This window comes from Bos grunniens, chromosome 21, assembly GCF_055505025.1.
Source record: "Bos grunniens cultivar Pamir isolate PY7600 chromosome 21, Bosgru_T2T1.0, whole genome shotgun sequence".
NCBI lineage: Eukaryota > Metazoa > Chordata > Mammalia > Artiodactyla > Bovidae > Bos > Bos grunniens.
This window is the reverse complement of record NC_141185.1, coordinates 56,940,740-56,962,636: the sequence shown is the minus strand read 5'-3', so window position 1 is coordinate 56,962,636 and position 21,897 is coordinate 56,940,740. Positions and strand designations below refer to the sequence as shown.

Below are 21,897 nucleotides of genomic sequence, written 5' to 3'. Positions count from 1 at the left end.
CTCGTTCCAGTTCGGGTCTTTAACCAGGTGAAGATGTTCAGAGAATCATCGCAGCTGTCTCCTTTGACCTTCCAAATATAAGTCCCTCTTTCGGCCAACTCAAACTTGAAACGAAATGAGGAAGGAGATTCTGGGAAAGGTAGGTCCCAGTGTAACTATGTTGACAGTAAAAATCCAGTACAAGCTGTTAGACCAAAAGAGTATCAGACCAGTGATGCGAATAACTTATAACAGGGAGAGAGAGGCACAAATGAGTCATGGGCTCAGGAGGCGTGTTTGGGAAACCTCTCTGCTCCTCCATGGTTCTTGCTTCTCCTCATTACTCGAATGCTTTGCTCTAGTGGGAATGATGCCACTGCGTTGTCACAGCGCTTACTGTGTGCTCTTGGGGAAGTTACTTAACCTCTATGAGGCTCCATATTCTCAGCTGTAAATGGAGAATAATGAAACATACCACAGTAAACCATGAAAATCACATGAGAAATTACAAGCCAAAGCTCCCAGTACACAGCAAATGCTTGACACATCGGGTCTACCTTGCTCTTCTCCTCTGGCTTCTTCTGCTTCAGAGGTTCATATTCAATCTCTGACCACATGTTCACTCTGGTCTCCACCAGTGACCCTGCTGGATACATAGACTCTTGTTAAATGCTCTAATAATCCTTAAATACGTCATGCATTCTGAATTTCCTTTTTGAATCATGGAAACTAGGTTTTAAAGTAGTTCAACCCTCCCTTTCTTTGGTGGTACCTAAAAGGTATTAAGCCTTTAGGTGGTGCCAAGATTGTGGAATATATATGATTATAAAAGGTAAGAACCTAAATGTTCCATTCCAGGTGTCTGTCAAGCGGTGATTTCCCCCATTTCTTTTCACACCATCCCTTTGTTCTTCACGGAGGCTTGCATTCTTTACACTGAGTTCTTGGGAACTCTCCTCCATCAAGTCCTGAGCGATTCAAGATGTCTGGCAGAAAGATTTCCAAGTGTAGGTGTATGTAATTAGTATCAGGTGGGTTGTCCTCTTTATACACCCTTCTTTCCATCTGTTTAGTTCCTTGCTGACAAGCAATTCATCTATCATGCTGAATAATTGATTCCAGATTGAAGCAATTTTCTCTTGCATCTCCCAACCATAAGCAAAAATTCCCTCTCTCCATATATATATATATGTATATATATATACACATACACACATATCTATGTATATATAAATATATACATACTCCACTTTCCATTTTGTCTACTGTGCCCCTTTGGGATACATCAACCATAATCAAAAATAGAATTTTTTAGAAATGGGAATGAGAAACATGGGTAGAGGTAAACACATTATGGGAAATATTAGCACATATGCAACAGCCCATTTGTAGAATACTGCCCAGCACGGCTCAGCCAAGTTGAAGGGAATTGATGAAGGGATTCCAACTGGCCAGATTTCTCCTGGAATCCATAAAACTCAAAATGACACTTGGTACACGAGCAGAAAAACCCACAAATCAGAGCAAAAGATGGATTTGCCAGTGCAGCCTTTTGTGGCTGCAGTGTTAATGCTCTCAGAGTGCATGCTGTCAGAGTGATCGTGCAACATGGGCTGGTGGTGGTGGAAGAAGCAAAATGCACAAAGTGCTCAGAAGAAGTATTTGAGCCAGGAGAGCTTCCTGAAGGCCTTACCCACATTTCTTCACATTAAATATGGGGCTCAAACCTACTCTACTAATGTAACAGATGTTTCAGAGAATTACATAAAAAACAAATATAAGAATGGCTTAAAACAACGTTGCTATATAACTGTAAGGCATTTTTATTACACAGCAAGATAGAAATTATTTAATTCATTATTTAAATTATTGTTCAGTCAGTAGTCCCAACTAAACTTGAAAATGTCAACAGCAAGTAGCATTTATTTAAACATTCTCTTTCTGTATCTACTTGTTGTTAACCTAAAGTCTAGTTGAATAGATCCTTCTAAGATAATACAGTCTAAACTGAACCCAATAGTGTATACAAACATAGAATTAGGACCAAAGATGTACCAATAACTATGACTGAAATAATGAAATATTTGCAGATTATTTTCAATTTTAACACTATATTCTAAACTAAAACAACTTTCCAGGTTCTCAGCTTTCCCCACAAACAGTCCTCCACCTTATTTACATCAGTCCCTCACTTCAAACCTTAAATGAGAGAATATCACAAAGATGCGTTGGTGAAAAGCAACTTAGCTCCTGGGCCCTGCCATCTTCTGCTGACATTTGCTAAAGTACCTCTAATTAATGCAGCAAGTACAGGATGAAGATTACAAAGTAGGGAAAATTTAGGTTTCCATCAATGTTTTATTGCCCACACATGTGTGCATGCTCGGTCACTTCAATTGACTCTTTGTGACCCTATGAACTGTAACCCACCAGGCTCCTCCATCCGTGGGATTCTCCAGGAAAGAATCCTGGAGTGTGTTGCCATGCCCTCCTCCAGGGTATGTTCCCAACCCAGGGATTGAACCTGAGTCTCCTAAGTCTCCTGCCTTGCAGGCAGATTCTTCATTGCTGAGCCACTGGTGAAGTCTTCATTGGCCATAATCAGTCAATTATTTCCCATGATTGTATCTCTCATAGCCCTGTACTTTTTATATTTCATTACCACATAATCAAACAGGTGTGCAAGCACCGTACTGATTCCAAAACATTGGCCAATTGCCCATTTTTCTGCTTTGACATCATTCAAAATTAAGTATCGCTGGTCTCACAATCGAAGCCCCTCAAAAGTCCTTGCTGATGAACAAGAGGGGTTTCACATAGAGTCCACTAGTTCAGTTGAATAATAACACATCTCTTACTCTGCACAAATCACCAGTGCTATCTTCAAAAAAATCATATCATGACACCTTTTACTTTGATATTCTTTGCTAGCTTTAAGAAAGGATTTAAGGTATTCAGCACAGCACACGAAGCCCTATTGACCTGTATCTTCCTATGACACCTGTCTTAGTCCAACTTATTCTCTCCTGCACACCCTAAAATGGGACCCTATTCAATTAAAAAGGCTTACTTGGTAAAGAAACTGCCTGCCAATGCAAGAGACAAGAGTTCAATCCTGGATTGGAAAGATCCCCTGGAGAAGGAAAGGGCAACCCACTCCAGTATTCTTGCCTGGAGAATCCCCATGAACAGAGGATCCTGGTGGCTACAGTCCAGGGGTCACAAAGAGTCAGACACGACTGAGAAACTAAACAACAACAAATTCAGTTAAAGTTGTTATTATCTGAATCCTCATCTACTTACTTGTATCGGGAACACTTTCCCTATAGTTTATCTTTTGGGGGATACCTACCCATCTTTTAGGTCTCTGGATCTAGACAGCATGCCCTGGGCATCACAGGGACTGGAATGTGCATGCTCAGTTGCTTCAGTCATGCTGACCCTTCGCAACTCTATGGACTGTAGCCCACCAGGCTCCACTGTCCATGAGATTCTCCAGGCAAGAATTCTGAAGTGGGTTGCCATGTCCTCCTCCAGGGGATCTTCCCAACCCAGGGATCGAACCTGTGTCTCTTAAGTCCCCTGCACTGGCAGGCAGGTTCTTTATGACTAGTGCTGCCTGGGAAGCCCAGGGTTGAGATAAGTACCCCCATATTCAGTATCATCTTCATTCATATGTCTATACTTTAGAATTATCTGTTGTTTGCTTGTTGTTTCTTTCTTTTTTGAATATCGCTCTGTCTCACTGCCTGAGAGCTTCCAAAGACCAAGACCTTTGTCACTGAAGTTAGTCTTACAATGCATGCCCTGTGCCTGGTACACAGCAAGTACTCAGGACATATTGATGAAACATCTGAGTTAATGGGTATATTAACCCATGGGATGGATGGATGGGTAGATGATAGAAAAGTTACAATCTGTTCCCAAGCCAGGTACCATTTGTCTCTCATAGTAAAGTTGCCGTTGTTTGCAATGTGATGTAATGAAACTAAAGTCTGTCCACCCCCGACCCCATTCCCCTCTGTCTATCATGGAGCTTTAGACTTAGTGAAGAGGCGTGGAAAATTTGAGACCCCAAAATAAAAATCAAAGCAGCAATCTCCTCAATAGTAAAACCACTGCTTCTGTTGGTGATATTCTTGTGAGAAGCAACAACCATTCATGATTTAAACTTCAGAGTATGTTGTGTACATTTTAAAATATTTTTCAAAGGCTTTTTCCTTTTATAACTAAATTTATTGATTTTTAATTGAAGGATAATTGCTCTACAATATTGTGTTGGTTTCTTTCAATGTTGTTTTTATTTCCTACTTCTGCCCATCGGTGTTTACGTGATAAAACACCACGATCACAAACAACATTTGTGATCACTGAGCATCCTCCTTGAAAAAGAACACCAGGCATCTCTACTTACATCTTTCCTATCACAAAGGACTTACTCCATGGGAAAATATAAAAAAGCCACATTAACTTTTAGAAGAAATAAAATACTGGTTTGTCATCCAAAGAACAATTTCATTTCTGTTAATATTTCAGCAGTTAAGTCAATGAGAATCTGTAAAGTTGAGTCAAAGAGTGCTAAGGCTGGAAGCTATAAAGTGTTCGATGTTCAGTCACTAAGTCGTGTCCAGTTCTTTGCGACCCCATGGACTGTAGCACGCCATGTCCTTCACTGTCTTCTGGAGTTTGCTCAAACTCATGTCCATTGAGTCAGTGATGTTATCTAATCATCTCGTCCTATGCCACACCCTTCTCCTCTTGCCCTCAGTCAGTCAAAAGACCTCAATCAGGGTCTTTTTCAATGAGTTGGCTCTTTGCATCAGGTCGTCAAAGTATTGGCGCTTCAGTGTTTAGTCTGGTGCTCAAGGGCTGGATTCACTTTCCATCCCTTCCAAGTGATTTAACATCTCTAAGCCTTAGTGCCCCCCTCTAAGGAACTGGAAATAAGAGAAACACTGGCTCATAGGATGAAACTCAATGAGACAATGTATGTGTGAATGCATATTGATCATTCCTTCATAAAGTATTTTGATCATTCCTTCACATAGCAAGCATTTACTAAATTCTAACAGTTCTAAAGAGAAGTGGATTATATTTTCATAACACAGGCAAGAAATTCTGAGGTCTGGAGATCTGATGTGAATTACTCAAGTTTACAATGGAGTTTATCTTTAGTTTCCCACAGTTATCTCTAGCATCAGTTCAGTTCAGTCGCTCAGTCGTGTCCGACTCTTTGTGACCCCATGAATCGCGGCACTCCAGGCCTCCCTGTCCATCACCATCTCCTGGAGTTCACTGAGACTCACGTCCATTGAGTCAGTGATGCCATCCAGCCATCTCATCCTCTGTCGTCCCCTTCTCCTCCTGCCCCCCATCCCTCCCAGCATCAGAGTCTTCTCCAATGAGTCAACTCTTCGCATGAGGTGGCCAAAGTACTGGAATTTCAGCTTCAGCATCATTTCTTCCAAAGAACAGCCAAGGCTGATCTCCTTTAGAATGGACTGGTTGGATCTCCTTGCAGTCCAAGGGACTCTCAAGAGTCTTCTGCAACACTACAATTCAAAAGCATCAATTCTTCAGCGCTCAGCTTTCTTCACAGTCCAACTCTCACATCCATACATGACCACAGGAAAAACCACAGTCTTGACTAGATGGACCTTTGTTAGCAAAGTAATGTCTCTGCTTTTGAATATGCTATCTAGATTGGTCATAACTTTCCTTCCAAGGAGTAAGCGTCTTTTAATTTCATGGCTGCAGTCACCATCTGCAGTGATTTTGAAGCCCCCCAAAATAAAGTCTGACACTGTTTCCACTGTTTCCCCATCTATTTCCCATGAAGTGATGGGACCAGATGCCATGATCTTCGTTTTCTGAATGTTGAGCTTTAAGCCAACTTTTTCCTTCTCCACTTTCACTTTCATCAAGAGGCTTTTTAGTTCCTCTTCACTTTCTGCCATAAGGATGGTGTCATCTGCATATCTCAGGTTATTGATATTTCTCCCAGCAATCTTGATTCCAGCTTGTGCTTCTTTCAGCCCAGCTTTTCTCATGATGTACTCTGCGTATAAGTTGAATAAGTAGGGTGACAATATACAGCCTTGATGTACTCCTTTTCCTTTTTGGAAACAGTCTGTTGTTCCATGTCCAGTTCGAACTGCTGCTTCCTGACCTGCATATAGGTTTTTCAAGAGGCAGGTCAGGTAGTCTGGTATTCCCATCTCTTTCAGAATAGAAGGTACTTATTTATGAGCCTACAGATTTTTGAAGTAAAAACAAACAACAAGAAACTATGGTAGTGATCCTAGTTTAAAACAGGGGACTGGGTGAATTGGAAGCCAATTTTAGGCTATCAGAAACAGTTTGGCTTTAAAGACCTATCAAACACATTACAAATATCACACAGAAAAAGCAGTATTAGAAACTACTTTCCAAACTCTCAGTCGGTGCACAGTTAATATCACTTCTTCTATCCAATTAGAGATGGAAAGAATAAAATAAGAGCAAATCTGAAATTGCAGAGGACAGGTCTGTAAATACAAACTTAATGGGGAGGTTGTTAGGTTCTGATCCCCTTTCTTCCTCTGACATCAGCTCAGCCAGTAATACCCTCTCGGGCTTCTTCACAAGTACTTATTACAAGAATCTATACTTGTTCAGTCCAGAGTCCTCACAGGTCAGCAAAACTGGAGCCTTAATGGCTTTCTTATAAGCTTTCCCACACTCTTTGCCTTGGCTCAAACCTCAATATAGTATCATTTATCATAAGTTAACTATTTGACCTTCAAATTTAAACCAGGACCTGGCAATGCAGCCAACTACAATGGTGAGGAGAGCTGAGTACCTAGATTTTCTCTTAAAAAGGCTCATTTCCAATGGTGCTGAAGTTTCTTTCTGAGCAAAGACAGAAATTGGTTTTAATTTTATTGGCATTAGATATCTTCTCCAGAACAATAAATCAATTGGCTTAATTCCTGTAGTTAAGGAATTGAATGTTGTATCCACTTAACATTTAAAAAAAAAAAGAGGCTTACCCGTTTTCCAGATGCCTGATCAGGATATAGTGATCTGATCCCAGAATTAACACAACCTTTATAATGGGTTCTTCCCTGGAAGAAGAAGTGAGGAATGAATGAGGTGGCCTGAAAGTCCTGGAGCAGGATCCACATCTGTCACTCCATCAGCAGGAGGGACAGGGTGGCAAGAATAGGGCCCCATTGAGGATGGAGCCAGCAGTGATAACCCAGGCGCCAGGGAGGAATGGAGCAACTTTTTACTAAACAGCATGAACTTCTCTGGCAGAACAACCAAATCCCAGGCTGGAGACTCTGATGCTTGGGTACATACGTTTAAAATAGTGGTAGTGTTTCAAATAGCAGAAAGTTCAAGATCTTGTACTGGCAGCTCGAAGTAGAGAAGACCTTTGCTAAGTAATCCTTCCCACTGACTGACTCAGTCCCTCCTGTGAGCATCCTGATTGGCTGAGAAGGTCTCTGAAAGAGCAGAAACAGTCAGAGTATAATTGCTTCTGCAAGAGTTATTGAGGAGATCAACCAGATGTTGAGTATCAGAGAACCTGGCCCAGGGTAACTAAGCGACTCTTAGTTCTCTTCCTTGCAAAGAGATCATGATACCTCTTCTGCTGTTTTAACATAAGATAAAGTCCTAAAATTATATTTTTGGAGATTCCTAAAGGCTATGGTTTTTCCTGTGGTCATGTATGGATGTGAGAGTTGGACTGTGAAGAAGGCTGAGCGCCGAAGATGCTTTTGAACTGTGGTGTTGGAGAAGACTCTTGAGAGTCCCTTGGACTGCAAGAAGATCCAACCAGTCCATTCTGAAGGAGATCAGCCCTGGGATTTCTTTGGAAGGAATGATGCTAAAGCTGAAACTCCAGTACTTTGGCCACCTCATGTGAAGAGTTGACTCATTGGAAAAGACTCTGATGCTGGGAGGGATTGGGGGCAGGAGGAAAAGGGGACGACAGAGGATGAGATGGCTGGATGGCATCACTGACTCGATGGAAGTGAGTCTGAGTGAACTCCGGGAGTTGGTAATGGACAGGGAGGCCTGGAGTGCTGTGATTCATGGGGTCGCAAAGAGTCGGATACGACTCAGCGACTGAACTGAACTGAAAGGTAAAATTAATACTTAACAAATTCCAAAACCATACGGCCTTTTAGACATTTTTAACTCAGACTCTACCTGCTTTCAAAGAAATAGTTTTTATGTATCCACCTACAATGGTACTAAATATGCATAACCTGGATGTCAGTTAGTATCGTTATTCCTTTCCTTCCCATCATTTTGTTAAATGTACCAGATCATTCATATACCCTCCAAAATAAGCTGAAATATAGAAGTCACAATTAAACTGAATGAAGATAAAAGAAACATTGTGTTAAAGAAAATGTAATTTATGTACTGTTCTATATGGCCTTCAGATTAATAGGAGAACAATGGATATAATAGGAAAATTATACAAGGATTGAATTTCACAAGGGTCATTTGATATTCTACCTGTGCTGTGAGCAAGTCATGTTGCATCAGATCAAATCCTGATTTTATTCTGTTGCCAAATAGCCCATTGTCTCATCCTCGCCTTTTGCCTCTTCATTACAGGGATGTAATCGCAGGATGAACCCCTGAGAGCTTGTTGTTCAACTGCCCGTGTGTGCCTATTTCACAGCCTGCCATTGTTACGAGACCCTCTGGTTAATAAGCAGATAATGGGATATGCAAATTGCATGTACCTGATGAGGAAGGAAAAGTATGCCTTCTCACCTTTGCATAAATACTAGCTGACTTCTTTGTGATGGTGAAAGCATCCCTGTTGGGGTGATTGATGGAGTGTCCTGTCCAGGCAGAAAGAACTATCCCTTTCCTTTGAGGAAATATTTGAGGTAATGAAATTGTTTCCTTGCAATTTACAGAAACCTGGAGCATGGGCAAGGCAGGGGGATCTGAGGACAGAGAATCTTTTTTAAATGTGCTCATTAAACCATAAAATAAAATGAGCCTCACACTGCAAAATGTTTTAATCAGCCCCAGAAGAGTCATAAAATATGATGCCAAAGTCTGAACAACCTCAAGAATGCTCACAAGAGGTCATATTGATAAGGAAACTCACCAGAGGCAGAACCATGGTGAGCTGGCCCTGGTATCAAAGAGAACAAGAAGGTGATTTAGTAATTTTTAAACATCAGGAGTTATTTGAGGTTCTGTATTAGCCTTCTCTGGGACAAGGTTCCATAGCATCACAAATAACCAGCCCATCAACTCACTGCTCTGAAACAGAAGAAAGAGCACGGGGTTTGTAGAGAAAAGATGTGGCTTTGATGGGTGACTTAAGACATGGCTTCATTTTCTCATCTATAAATGGAAATAATTATAAAGACTTTTCATAGGATCATTTATGATACCTTTTCTTTCTGGACCATATCATGAGACTTGTGAGGATCTTAGTTCCCCAACCAGGGATTGAATTCAGGCCCTCTGCAGTCAAAGCGCAGAGTCCTAACTGCTGGACCCCCAGGGAATTGCTTGTAAGTTTTCTTTTTTTATTGAAGTATAATTGATTTACAGTGTTGTATTAATTACATCTGCACAGCAAAGTAACTCAGTTATACATACATTCTTTTTCATCTTCTTTTCCATTATGGTTTTCAATAGGATATTGAATAAAAGTGCCTGTGCTATATAGTATGACTTTGCTGTTAATTCATTCTATCTATCTATACCGGTGTATACATGCTAACCCCAAACTCCCAGTTCATCTCTCTCCCACCTCCTTCCCCCTTTGCAACCACCAGTCTATTCTCTGTGTCCCTGATTCTATTTCTATTTCATAGATAGGTTCATTTGTTTCATATTTTAGACTCTACATAAAAGTGATATCATATGGCATTTGGCTTTCTTTCTGACTTATTTCATTTAGTATGATAATCTCCAGTTGTATCCATGTTGCTGCAAATGGTATTTTCATTCTTTGTAAGGCCAAGTAGTATTCCATTGTATATATGTACCATTGATGGTTGGATGGCATCAGTGACTCGATGGACATAAGTGTGAGCAAGCTCTGGGCATTGGTGACAGACAGAGAAGCCTGGCGTGCCTCAGTCCTTGGGGTCACAAAGAGTCAGACATGACTGATCAACTGAACTGAACTGAACCATTGTAAATATGTATAAAAGGATGTGGTACATATATACACATGGAATGTGTATATATGTACCACATGTGTATATATAATGTGTATATATAATGTGTATATATAATGGAATACTACTCAGCCATTGTAAGTTTCAAAAGTTGGGATAATTATGGGGACTGTGTTCTGAGTAGCTTCCCTCTGCTGGTACTAAATCCCCTTGTCCCCTTCTCCAGCCTCTTCTATGCCCTGGGAGAACTGCCTGGATGAATTTTCCTGATCCTCACACCCTCTGACTTTAGGCTGGTTTTGACAATGGTGAGCAGGACCAGGAACATAGAAAGAAAAAGAAGAGTGGGTTTGGGATTATATTCCTTTGAGTCTTTCCTGGCAAGGTCAACCCAGGCTAGGTATGTCCTTTGGACTAAGGTGGTTCTTACCTTCTGTTTGTGAATTCCAATAACTGCTCCTCTCATCATTCCTTTGTATGTAAATGCCCCTCAACTTTGTTACTAGTTCAAGATCCTGTTTTATCCTTTGTGATTTTGCTATATACAGCTCATACCATCTGAAGAGGTCTTTTATTAAACCTTACTCAGATTATCCTAATTTGAATGTCCTGTCTGAGTCCTGCTGGGTGCCTCAAACATGTACACTCTAAAAATGTTTTATGGGCTAATACACGTAAGGTTCTAAAGTAATAAAAAGAAGTCCAAAGCCAACAGTCAAATTCTCTATTTTTCAACTGCTCGTTTATAATTCTTCTATTACAGAAGTCATGACAATGAAAAAGTTCTGCAGGCCCACAACAATTTGTATGTAGAACATGAAATCAGGTGAATCATTTTCACTCTCATCTGGGTTTCTCATCAGCGATCTGGATGCTAAAACCTATGTTACTAAACAAACAAGGCACACTCATCTGTTTATAGTTTATAGTTTGTTATTGTTATTGCTGTTTAGTCTCTAAGTTGTGTCAGACTCTTTTGCAACCCTATGGACTGTAGCCCGCCAGGCTCCTCTGCCCATGGAATTTTCCCGGCAAGAATACTGGAGCGGGTTGCCATTTCCTCTTCCCAGGACATCTTCTCAACCCAGGGATCGAACCCATGTCTCACGCCTCTTGCATTAGCAGGCGGGTTCTGTACCATTAGTGCCACCTGGGAAGTCCTAGTAGTTGTTGATGGATTAAGTTGGAATGACTTTCACATACAGATAATTTGAGAATGGAGATAACACCACTACAGAGTTAAAGACAGAACTTAAAAAAAAAAAACATCATTTATTTTGCTTTCTGTGTCTTAGTTGTGCCATGCTGTATCTTCATTGCACCACGCAGGATCTTTCACTGTGTCACACGGACTCTAGCTGTAGCTTGGGATCAGTAGATATAGCGAGTGGGCTTAGTTGCTTCATGGCATGTGGGGTATTAATCCATGATCAGGGATCAAACCCATGTCCCCTGCATTGCAAGGCAGCTTCTTAACCACTGGACCACCAAGGAAGTCCCAAGACAGAACATTTTAAGTAAGGCCATAGAAATGCCTTGCATTTGGAGAGTCCTGAATCTGAGGCCCCAACTTTCCCTCTGATCATCTGTCACTTTCAGCCACCTGTGCATCTTTTAGACCCTATGGTCTTTCAAGCACTATTTGGAGATATCAGCACCTTTCCCATCAGAATCTCCTAATGGAGGGGCTGTGATTATCAGTAAAAGTTATAAAATATGATTACATTTTGCAAAATTAGACTCTAAGCATATGTGTCACTTTGTTGTTAATAAAAACATGAAAACAGGTATGTATGAATGCATCAAGACTGGAAGAGTCCCTGGGGCTCATAATTAAATGTTCCTGGGAGGCAGAACCCTTGAATGTTTCCAGAATTAAACACTTAGGATGGACTAGGGAGAAGAGCATCAAAGGGAACCCCCTTTTTTGATAATGGGAAAGCAAGAGAGGATCACTGGAGGGAAAAATGCAGTTGAAAATTTTTGACAAGAAAGAGACACCTGAACTGCTTCAAAACTTTCCTGAGGTGACCTTTCTAAGATCACCCTGACCTAAGGTGACTAAGTGTCCTCATTTGCCCAGGCCTGCAGTATTTTATGGGACGTGGGACTTTCAGGATGGCAACCAAGGCAGCCAAGAAGATATGTGTGCTCAGTCACTCAGTTGTGTCTGACTCTTTCATGACCCCACAGACTGTAGGCCACCAGGCTCCTCTGTCCATGAGATTTTCCAGGCAGGAATACTGGAGTGGGTCACAATTTCCTACCCCCAGGGGATCTTCCCAACTCAGAGAGCAAACCCACATCTCCTGTGTCTTCTGTATTGGCAGGGATATTCTTTACCACTAGCGCCACTCAGGAAACCCATGAAGATATGGTCACCCTACTTATATCTCCCCAACTCCAGCGGGCAGATTATGGTAGTTTTGCTTCTCTGGGTATGGTGGTATTTCTCCACTGAAATTCACTTTATCTACTCTTTTAAAAAGTGCATTTCACCCTTTCACTTGTCTAGTCCTTCTGCTAAACATATAGAAGAAAAAGAGGCACCCAAGGACCTCTGTCCCTTGGAAGGGTAGTCTGTTGGTACCCGTACGACTACTATTTTTATGTGTCTTGTTACTTTTTTAATACTCTCTCCAATTACTTCCAAAAAGAGCAATTGAATAAGCCAGCCCACCCTCCAACAGGAATTTTACCATTTTATTCTGCATGCTCCCAATAGAGACAGTTTGGCGAGGGGGAAATACTGTTTTCTCTTGATTCCACAAATATTATGCAAAATGTGTTCTCTCTTCACAGTTGCTATGGCTTGGATCCTCTGCATGAGGTCACCTGCTTATACAATTGCTTTTGCCTGAAGAGGAGTTTGGATGCATGAAATACTGCAGATAAGCTTTTGATTTTTGATGACTGGTGACCACGGTCCTCTCGTTAACCAGCTGAGGACCCTGGGCTCCTCTCTCCAGAGCTACCACTGCTGCAGCAGAAAAGAGACAGCAGAGCCAAACGGTAGCAATTATCCTGAATTTTACTAAAATTTAATTTAGCTCCATTCACTTTCACCAGCTTCTTGGCACATACACTAAACCCGAGGAGCTAGGCATGAATGTAAGAGAGGAAAGGATCATAGCTCTTAATCCACTGGGAGATCAGAGTCTGATAGGAAGGCTAACACACAATTACCCCAGAAGGCAGGTGATGGTGAGTGCTGAGCCACTAAAGTGGAGTCCCAGAGACACTATCCAAGCATCACATGGAAGCTAGTGAGACATGCAGAATCTCCAAAGCATGACAGACCTAGTGAATCAGATGTGGTATTTTAGCAAGCTCCCTGGTGAGCTTGTTATGCACTTGAAAGCCTGAGAAGCATAAGAAATGTAAAGCATCTCTTTACATCTCAAATAAGAAATGTAAAAGCAAAATGCTTATATCTGGAGGGAGGGATGCCAGCAGTTGAGAGCCTCCCTGAAAAAGGAATGAGGGAGAAAATCCTCAAAGCATTGACATGACTCTAGGGGAACACTAGTTGGTTACAGAGAGCAGCAAAGTGGAGTGTAGGATTGAGACTGAGATGAGCTGAGATCAGGATCATCAAAGGGCTTGAATGTCAAGCTGGGAATCTGGTCTTAGTCTGGAGAAGTGAAAAGTCAATGATGATTTTGATGAAGATAAAACTTTGATCAGGACTGTGCTTTAGAAACACACCAAGGATTGCTGTGTGAAGGACAGAAGTGAGGGAGGAAATGAAAATCAGTTTTAAAACAGCATCAGATATTAACCACCGCCTCCCTTCCCAGGGAACTTGTCAACAGTACAGTGTCCCAGAGCCCCACTGCACCTTCCCTTCAAATGATGCTGCTGCCCCCTGACATCTGAGAACAGCTGTGGATAGAATGATTCATGCTTTCCTTTGGGGAAAAAAAAAAAACTATAATTTATTTCCCCTGGGGCAGTTCTGATTTGGAGGAATATACTGGGTTAAATGAAATTTTCCCCAAAAGATACATCCATGTGCTAATACCCAGAACCTGTGCATGTAATCTTACTTGGATGAAGATTCTTTGCAGATGTAATTAGTCTGGATTAAATGAGTAAACTGTGGATCTAGTGACAAGTGTCCTTATAAAAGACAGAAGACCCAGTTAAAGGGGAAGAGCAAGAAAGAGACCCTGTGAAGACAGACAGAGACGGAGAATGGAGAGACGCCGCCTCAAGCCAAGGAATGCCTAGATCCACCCGAAACAGGAAGAGGCAGGGGAGCATTCACCCTAGAGCTTCAGAGGCAGCACAACCTGCCAACACCTTGGTTTTGAACTTCTGGCCTCCAGCACTAGGAGGGAATGGATTTCTCTTTTAAGCCACCTCATTTGTGATAACTTATTACAATAATTTTAAGAAATAATTCACGGAGTGATTGGGACTTTTGGATTTACATATGCAAATGAAGGACCACTTAAAAAGTCATATAAAAACATAAAATCAAAACTATGATGGTGAAAGAAAGAAAGAAAGATAGCGCTAAGTAGTGTCCGACTCTTGCAATTCCATGAATTGTAGCCCGCCAGGCTCCTCTGTCCATGGGATTCTCCAGGAAAGAATACTGCAGTGGGTTGCCATTTCCTACTCCAGGGGAACTTCCTGACCCAGGAATTGAACCCAGGTCTTCCGCATTGCGCGTAGATGCTTTACCGACTGAGCTACACGTGAATACATGAGGGTGAACCACGATGCAAATGATAGCGTTGGTGTCCGGACTTGAGCAAAACATGTCCCTTTATCCCCATTAGCTGGCCATCTGTCCTGAGTCATTTCCCATCATTATGGTTGCATAGAATCATATAAGTTCTTTCACTGTTCCTCCTCCCCTGCTGCTGCTGCTGCTAAGTCGCTTCAGTCGTGTCCGACTCTGTGCAACCACATACACAGCAGCCCACCAGGCTCCCCCATCCCTGGGGTTCTCCAGGCAAGAACACTGGAGTGGGTTGCCATTTCCTTCTCCAATGCATGAAAGTGAAAAGTGAAAGTGAAGTCGCTCAGTCGTGCCCGACTCTTAGCGACCCCATGGACTGCAGCCTACCAGGCTCCTCGGTCCATGGGATTTTCCAGGCAAGAGTACTGGAGTGGGGTGCCATTGCCTTCTCCTTCCTCCTCCCCTAACACAGAACTAATAACACATGCATTTCTTTCATCTAGGTCAGTGTTTCCCAAGTGATTGGCAGAGTAATGTGCCCTCCCCAAATATGTCCAGTCCCAGAGCTTGTGAATAAATTACCTTGCCTGGCCAAGGGATGATGCCAGTGTGTTTAATGAAGGATTTTGAAGTGGCAAGATTGTCCTGGACTATCCAAGTGGAACCAATATAATCATAAGGACCTGCTAAAGAATCCGCCTGCAATGCGGGAGACCTGGGCTCGATCCCTGGGTTGGGAAGATCCCCTGGAGAGGGGAAAGGCTACCCACTCCAGGATTCTGGCCTAGAGAATTCCATGGACTATATAGTCCATGGGGTCACAAAGAGTTGGACGCGACTTTCACTACACTATATGGGAAAAGGGAGCAAGGAGATGTGATTATAGAAGCGGGGTCAGAGGATGCAGCCATGAGTCGGGGAATGTGGTGGACTTTAGAAGTTGGAAAAGGCAAGGAAACAGATTGTCCCGTAGAATCTCAAGGGGGGGCTGACCCTCTGCTGACCTGTTTTAGACTTCTGACCTCCAGGACTATAAGATAATAAATATGTGGTGTTTAAAGCAACTAAGTTTGTGATAATTTGTCACAGCAATGATAGAAAACTAATACCCCAGTTTTTTTTTTAAAATCATAGCTTCTCTAAGAAACCTTTTAAGATATTTTCCCCCTAATTGCCTCACTTTCAGCATGAAATATCAATATCACAGATATACTGTACCTGTTTTTACAGTGGGCTTCCCTGGTGGCTCAGATAGTAAAGAATCTGCCTGCCACACAGGAGACCTGGGCTTGATTCCTGGGTCCTGAAGATCCCCTGGAGAAAGGAATGGCAACCCACTCCAGTATTCTTGCCTGGAGAATCCCATGGTCAGAGGAGCCTGGTGAGCTATAGTCCAGGGGGTTGCAGAGTCGGACATGACTGAACAACTGTGTTCTTTAGGAAAGCCACAGGCTATTGTAATATTTAAGCTTTTTTCACCCTCTAAGAACTAATGTCATTGTCTTGCGGCAATATTGTTCCTGTTAAGATCCATGCTCCAATTTATATCCATCTTTCTTGGTACAACTCAAGTGTTATCTGTTCCATAAAGCTTTCCCAAATAATCCAAGCCGTTTTGGATTATAGGTGCATTTTAGTGATCACCTCACCGCTGCCCAATTTTAATCCATATGACTTCGAGTACTCACATATTTATTCCTGAGCATCTTTTTCAGTCAACCTCTTTGCAAAGATGAAATATCCAATAGCTAAACTCTGCTGAAAAACTTTTTCACAGGTTGAGCTAAAACCCATCTTCCTGAAGCTTCTATCCATTGGTCTTAACCCTATCCTTTCAGGAGGGTGTAAAATGCAGTTGATTACTTTGTTCATACAACAACTGTACTTTTTGCCAAGGACCCTCTTCAAGGTTGCTGTTCTGAACTTGATATTCTCAGAACTTAATTAAGTTGTTTCAGGTATAGTTTGACCAGAATAAAGAAGAGCAGGATCTTACCTGCCTTATTCCGCATAATATATTCCTACAGAAGCAGCTTTTGGTGACAATATTTTGTCAGCCAGATTACACTGTTGATTCACATTATGCTTACTGTTAGCTAAAATGTTCAGCATTTGCTGATGCTAATCCTGTTGGGTTTTGGAAAAATTTCAGGACCTCATGCTTATTCCTATTAACTTCTATTGCATTCATCTCTCTAAGCCTTTTGATGTTTATTTAGAGCCAGATTCTGGTAACAGCACAAGCATAATCTCCTAACATTTGAACATCTGCAACATGAATATGCCTTTCTGTTTTTCCATGTTATTAATACCATAAATATTAAACTATCAAGGTAGATCTAAGGCCAAACCCCTGAAGTACACTGCTAGAAAACTCTCTTGAGGTAGACATTTATCATTAACCAGCTTAACTGGGCTCAATCCACAGCCATCTAATAATACAACTCTTTAATCTTTCACGTGTGTCTGTATTAGTTCATAAGGCTCTGGGAAGATAGCGTACCTTGTTGATATCTCCTGGGGCTACCTCTTCTTTCTAAGCTTCAGCACATGCTTGTGTGTGCTCAGCCATGTCTGACTCTATTCGACTCCATGGACTAGCCCACCAGGCTCCTCTGTCCATGGGATTTTCCAGGTAAGGATACTGGAGCAAGTTGCCCTTCCCTTCTCCAGGGGATCTTCCCAACCCAGGGAACGAACTCAAGTCTCTGGAATCTCCAGCATTGACAGGCAGATTCTTTACCACTGAGCCACCTGGGAAGCCCAATCTTTAGCATAATAATTTTCAAAAAAAAAAAGGAGATGATATGACTTGTTTTCAAGGTTCTCAGTCTCTCCCTGTCAGCATCACTGCCTCCTCTCAGTGCTCACAACCAGGAGCTGGTATTTCATTTCAGAATCTTACCCAGTGACTAGGCAGAAGGATGCTATAGACAGGAAGCAGGCTGGTAGAGGGCTTCCTGGGCCATCCCACTCTCTACGTCCTATGATCCTGGGTAAAGCTCTGCCTTCTCTGAATGTTGAGATCAGTAAAACAGACGCCCCCACCAAAGGCCACAGGAGGCATCAGGACAGCTCTGGAGTCTGAATGAATGGAAACCAAAACATAGTAAAGTCAGCCTGGCCAGCTCATGAGATTTCCCTCCATGTTTTCAACCACAGAAATAAAGAATCACAAGCTTTCACAAGCATTACCAGAGACAGAGATATCAGGAGCTTCCCAGGGAAGCAAGAATGAAAAGAAATAGATTGGTGGAGAGACAGAGGGTTTTGGATTCCAAAGAGTAAAGAGAAAAACTCAAGATCTTCATTCATGACTTCTAAATCTCCAACCCCTAAACTTCCAAGCATTCAAGTTTTTTCCCCTTCTCAGTGTGGGCATTTCAGTTAAGAAATCACCATAAAATAACAATAACCTCTTAGGGAAAAATTATAAAACATTTAAAGAACTAAGAGCTATAAGAAAAAATAAGAGTAACCCAGCAGAGCAGAAGCAGGGCTAACAAAACAGAAAAAGTAGTGATTCACAATCAGATTAATAAATATGCTTGAAGTGTTAAAGAAGTATTCTTAGAAATATGAAGCAGGAACCAGCATTATAAAGAACCAACCAATTATATTTGTTATTAAAAGTATAGTTGCTAAAATGAAGAGCTCAGAAGGTGGTTTGAGAAATACAATAGATTCAACCAAAAGCCTTAAGAGCTAGGAGATTTGCAGGAATCTACCCAAAAGGCATTAGAATGGAATTAAGTGGGGTAAGAGGGCTTCCCTTTTGTCTCAGCTGGTAAAGAATCTGCCTGCAATGTGGGAGACCTTGGTTCAATCTCTGGGTTGGGAAGATTCCCTGGAGAAGGGAAAGGCTACCCATTCCAGTATTCTGGCCTGGAGAATTCCGTGGACTACAGTCCATGGGGTCACAAATAGGTGGACATGACTGAGGGATTTTCAGTTAAGGGGGGGTCAGAAGAAAAGAGAATAAAACGATAAGAGTAGAAACTTCAGCATCCAACTAATTAGAATTTCAAGACAAGAAGAGAAGGTAAAACGAAGGTAGAATACATTTGAATAAATGATAATTGAGAGAGTCCTAGACCTAAAAAGATTTAAGACTTTGGATTGAAAAAGGCAAAAAGGGAGTCAATTCAGATCAACAAGAAAGCTTACCTTTCCAGAAGCCACCTTATAGCCTACTGACCAGAACTGCCCCATGTGACATGGGTAGATGAGGCCCTGATTAACTTAGATCAATCATATTTCATCTATGAAGTTATATGTGACTTCATTGAAAATTGAGAAGTCAGTGTATTAAAACTCATGTTACTTTATGTCTAAATATTTCAGTTCAGTTGCTCAGTCATGTCCAACTCTTTGTGACCCCATGGACTGCAGCGTGCCAGGCTTCCCTGTCCATCACTAACTTCAGAAGCTTGCTCAAACTCATGTCCATCGAGTTGGTGATGCTATCCAATCATCTCATCCTCTGTCATCCCCTTCTTCTCCTGCCTTCAATCTTTCCCAGAATCAGGGTCTTTTCTATTGAGTCAGTTCTTCACATCAGGGGGCCAAAGTATTGGAGTTTCAGCTTCACCATCAGTCCTTTCGATCAATATTCAGGCTGACTTCCTTTAGGATGAACTGGTTGGATCTCCTTGTTGTCCAAGGGACTCTCAAGAGTCCACAGTTCAACACCACAGTTCAACACCACAGTTCAAAAGCATGAATTCTTCTGCACTCAGCTTTCTTTATAGTTCAACTCTCACATCCATAAATGACTACTGGAAAAACCATAGCTTTGACTAGATGGACCTTTGTTGGCAAAGTAATGTCTCCACTTTTTAATATGGTGTCTAGGTTGGTCATAGCTTTTCTTCCAAGGAGCAAGCATCTTTTAATTTCATGGCTGCAGTCACCATCTGCAGAGATTTTGGAGCCCAAGAAAAGAAAGTCTGTCCCTATTTCCATTGTTTCATCATCTATTTGCCCTGAAGTGATGGGACCGGATGCCATGATATTAGTGTTCTGAATGCTGAGTTTTAAGCCAACATTTTCACTCTCCTCTTTCACTTTCATCAAGAAGCTCTTTAGTTCCTCTTTGCTTTTTGCCATAAGGGTGATGTCATCTGCATATTTGAGGTTATTGATAGTTCTCCCTGCAATCTTGATATCAGCTCGTGCTTTATCCAGTCAAGCATTTTGCATGTTGTGCTCTGCATGTAAGTTAAATAAGCAAGGTGACAATATACATCCTTGATGTACTCCTTTCCCAATTTGGAACCAGTCCTTTGTTCCAAGTCTAAAACAGGCTTGATTGTAATTTTACTTTCTTGACTTCAATAGAAGTAAACTCAACAATATTATTTTCAACTTAAGGCAAGATAATCCAAGAAGTCAGTTTTGGCCACCTGCTACAAGTGCTGACTCATTGGAAAAGTCCCTAAAGCTGAGAAAGATTGAGGGCAGAAGAAGAAACAGGAGACAGAGGATGAGATGGTTATATTGCATCACTGACTCAATGGATATGAGTTTGAGTGAACTCCAGGAGACAGTGAAGGACAGGGAAGCCTGCCATGCTGCAGTCCATGGGATCACAAAGAGCTGAACATGACTTAGTGACTGAACAAGAGCAACAACAGTTTTGGAAATTTATGACTGGCTCTGAAATGATTCAGGATGCCCTGAAGAGAAAGGACTGCCTGCACATTTGGTTCTAATCTGCACATGACATGGATCATGTTTGAAATGGGCCACACCTCCTCCTAGTGCTTCCGGGGCCCATCAGCTAATACTGATCGCTCCTCAGTTGCTCCTTAAATGGCTTTTCAGGCTTTAAAACTCCATCACAGGCGTGCCATGAATGCCACAGTCCCTGCCCACCCACCAATCAATGTTTGCTTGCAAAACTCTTCTGTTTGTTTGTTTGATTGGGAGTGCTATTCAGATTGCTCAGGTTGAAGCCACACCTACCTTTGTGAAACATACTTTGTGGATCTGTTAAGTCATTTAGTTAGAAAATCACACGAGAGTGGATAATCGATTCTACAATCGATTCTACACAGGTTCTTCTCACCTGGTTGTAGTGAAGCTGCCTTTATGGCAATCTCCTTGGCCACCACCAAAGTCTATCTTTCCAAGCAATGGTGATATCCCAATTAAAAGTGAAAATCTAGGTGCTGGTGAAATGTTTTGGAGAAGGACTAAAAAAATTATTGAAAAATTGATAAATTATTGAAACCACAGGGTTTTTTTTATTATTTTTAAGGTAAAAATGGAATTGATTCTTTCTTCTGTTCTCCCTGATTCATTCCATTTCTACACTCTTTGGAGGTAGGTGAGCTATTCATAGAAGCAGATTTGTCTGCTCATTGGAGAAGTTAAGTCCTATGGTGTGTGAGTACGCGTTCTCAGTCTCTTGGGGGTGTCTGACTCTTTGTGACTCCGTGAACAGTAGCCCACCAGGCTCCTCTGTCCATGGGATTTTCCAGGCAAGAATACAGGAGTGGGTTGCCATTTTCTACTTCAAGGGATCTTCCTGACCCAGGCACTGAGCCCTCATCTCTGCATCTTCACATTGGCAGGTGGATTCTTTACCACTGAGTCACCTGGGAAGCCCAGGTCCTATGGTATTGGGCCTCAAACTTTTAGAAGCCATCAGAATTATTTAGAAGGCTTGTTAAAACACAGTTGTCTGGCTGGGTTCCAGCCCCAGAATTTCTGATTCAGCAGGTCTGGGATATAGTAGAATATTTGCTTTTCTAATGGATTCCCAGGGCCTGTTGATGCTACAGGCCCAGGAACTACATTTTCAGACACATTGTACTGGAGTGATGTGTGTAAAAAGAGAAGTCTTGCTAAACAATAAGATTTCGCTTACAAGTGACAAGTGTTATCTATTCTATAACACAACTAAGTGGACACTTGTATTGAAGTAAACCAAAACTGCACACACAGACCGCATACTGGTCTGGTTGTTTGGAATAGTCCTTCTCAATCCTTAAATGCACTCAACATCACCCAAGAAGCTTGCTAAAACACAGATTTCCAGGCAGTATGAAGGCAAACACTGGA

The 21,897-nt window shown here is 41.7% G+C and overlaps 1 long non-coding RNA gene across 1 annotated transcript in view; it reads right to left on the bottom strand.

Moving 5' to 3' along the window:
• Positions 1–461: 461 nt before the first annotated feature.
• The window catches only part of LOC147349774 (uncharacterized), a 77,261-nt gene continuing 55,825 nt past the window's right edge, over positions 462–21,897 (bottom strand). The window contains exons 2-3 of the long non-coding RNA XR_015150145.1: positions 7,011–7,085; positions 462–625 (exon numbers count right to left, since the gene is read on the bottom strand). This is a non-coding gene — a long non-coding RNA (uncharacterized LOC147349774). The remainder of the gene's footprint in view (positions 626–7,010; positions 7,086–21,897) is intronic.